General features: G+C 44.9%; 1 non-coding gene across 1 annotated transcript; it reads left to right on the forward strand.

The window, feature by feature from the left end:
- The first annotated feature begins 771 nt into the window (after positions 1-771).
- Positions 772-926, forward strand: LOC143307016 (5.8S ribosomal RNA). Its single transcript, XR_013064264.1, has one exon. It is a non-coding gene; the product is annotated as a 5.8S ribosomal RNA (ribosomal RNA).
- The last annotated feature ends 1,574 nt before the right edge of the window (positions 927-2,500 follow it).

Genomic DNA, 2,500 nt, shown 5'->3' on the forward strand with positions numbered 1-2,500 from the left:
CCGTGTTGCGTTCGCTCTATTCGAAATGAAACTCGCGGAGGCGAAGAATTGTTAAAAGTTTACGAAGCGTCTAGGAGTGGTTAAAACTGAGAGAGTTGAAACTACGATGTATTAGAACGAGCAACCGTCGAAACTTTGTTTTCGCGACGTTCTTTTCGTCGCTCTCGTCCCCACGCTCCTACGCTTTGGTTGTTTCTTTGCCATCCGTGTTGCGATAAAAAGATTTCTCCATTGTCCAAAAAGGACGGATCGAGATTCCTCTTTCGAGAGGGAGAGAGAGGTACTTGCGGGTAACCTGGAATCTACGAAACCCGCACCGTGGTAAGATTCGTGCGTCCGCCTGATCGATGTGTGTTGTTTACGGACCGGCTGAGAAGCGACGATAGCGAGTCTTTGAAAAACTATGTGTCCATTAGTTAGACCGATCGTCGCCGGCCGTGTGTCTGTTCGAATCTCGCAACCCACGATTCAGCGACAGGACGCGCGCTCGCATTCCTTGTGTGCGTTCGTACTTTTCAAGGTTTTTAAATGTACTTTACGCCCGACCGTCGAGAGGAGCGTGCCACTGGGCGTTTCTCCGACGGTTTCCGTCCTTGGACGCGATCGTGTCGTCAACGATCGAACAAACAAACAAATACGTTGGCGACGCCCGAATTCGCTCTCCCGCACGCGCCGGGTGGGAGAGTGATGTGGGTATCGAATGTGATGCGTGTTAATAATGAAAATAACACTCTAAAGATCTAAAGAGTTTGAAATACAAAATTTTACGATTACCCTGAACGGTGGATCACTTGGCTCGTGGGTCGATGAAGAACGCAGCTAATTGCGCGTCAACGTGTGAACTGCAGGACACATGAACATCGACATTTCGAACGCACATTGCGGTCCACGGATACAATTCCTGGACCACGCCTGGCTGAGGGTCGTTTTCTTAACAAAAGACTGCTTGCGTTTGCTTCTCGAAAAAAGAGTAATTCATTTCTTTCTAAACATCTCGCCGTCGTTCAACGAAAGTAGAACGTTTCGGAGCGGGATTATCGAACGAAATTGAAAGAATGAATGAACGATAAACAAAGAAAGAGTCGCAACGTACGAGCGATAGTTGGGCAGTTCGTCGGCGTTTGTCGTGGAAACGATGTGACGAAAATCGCAACCGATACACTAAATGCAGGCCGTTAAAGGAGAGAAACAAATTTCGAAATATCTCTTCGAACTAGCGCAAGTGCGTCACGGCGCGCGAGTCGTTCGTTAAAATTTATAAACGACCGCCCGTGAAAGCACCGAGTTCTCGGAAGATAATCTATAAAGATTCTCCATCCTGCTGGAAGTTATCGGATCGGCGCGATTGTTCACTTGTAGAAATCCACGCTCCCGACGTTGCCAGAAACGATATTTACGAAAGGTGTGTCAAAAATAAACGAAAGAAGCTCTCCTATAAATTTAGAAAAAGCAAACGAGTGAAATGTTTGAGATGATAATTTGCTGAAATGCAAGCTCGAATAGCCCCAGGGTTTCGAATGATTCCCCGCGCTTTATACATCTCTCTGTTTACAAACGGTGTATAAATGAAAGATCGCTTCAGATGGGTCGTCGCTGTTTGACGCGCGATGCTGTTCCTTTTTTTTTGTCTGTCTGTGCGTTTAGCTTCGCTAAACAAGTTAAATGGTTAAAAAGCGTCGAAAAAGCGAATACACACGCGACAAGACAAATCTAACGAGTAAAGGAACGCTCCGCTCCAAGATAAAAATGGTTGTTTACAATCAATACAGCGTTTCGGTACCCCTGATCGTAGTCTGAAACTGTGTAACAAAAGAGAGGAAAGCGAATGGTGAAGGAACTTCGAAGCCTCCGTGGCGTGGCTAGAACTTGTGATAAAAGTATGTTTGCAGCAATTATGCATGCTCCCGTTAAAACAGCATTTCAATGTCTCGCATGGCTTAAAGCTCTAGGAGGCTTCAACATTTAGAATACATACGGACTACTTCGTTTGTTAAAGATAAGCGAAGACCGCGCGACCATCGCTCGGTCGTCCAGTCCTCGAAAGTTTTGTTGCGTTCCAAAGAAGAGACAAATGGGGTTTACCCTTGCGCTAAGGGGAGAAGAAGAGAAAAGCAGTTGTTAAATCTAAGAGGTGTGTGGAGTACATCGCGTGTTGGTTAAAATTGTTAAATGAAGTATACGCGAAATGTTCTCTCGCTCTTGCTTTTCCTCTTGCTTCCGTGGCGCTCGAAAAGAAGGGATGATAAATAAAGAAACCTATTCGAAATCTCTTGTGGAACAAAAAATAATACGGACGGACGTTAAAATTGAACCGAGACGAAATGGATCGTCTTGCGAGTTGTCTTCGCTTTGAAATTGTTAAAAATTGATAAAAGCAATACGACGAAGCTGCAGTCCGCAAAATGTTTGAAGCAAAAAGGAAATAACACGAAAATTATGGGAACGTCGTGTCTCAACTTTTTTTTCCCTCTTGTGCTCGTTTCATCGAACGATAAATACA

The sequence above is a fragment of the Osmia lignaria genome, unplaced genomic scaffold, assembly GCF_051020975.1.
Source record: "Osmia lignaria lignaria isolate PbOS001 unplaced genomic scaffold, iyOsmLign1 scaffold0042, whole genome shotgun sequence".
In the NCBI taxonomy this organism is placed as follows: domain Eukaryota; kingdom Metazoa; phylum Arthropoda; class Insecta; order Hymenoptera; family Megachilidae; genus Osmia; species Osmia lignaria.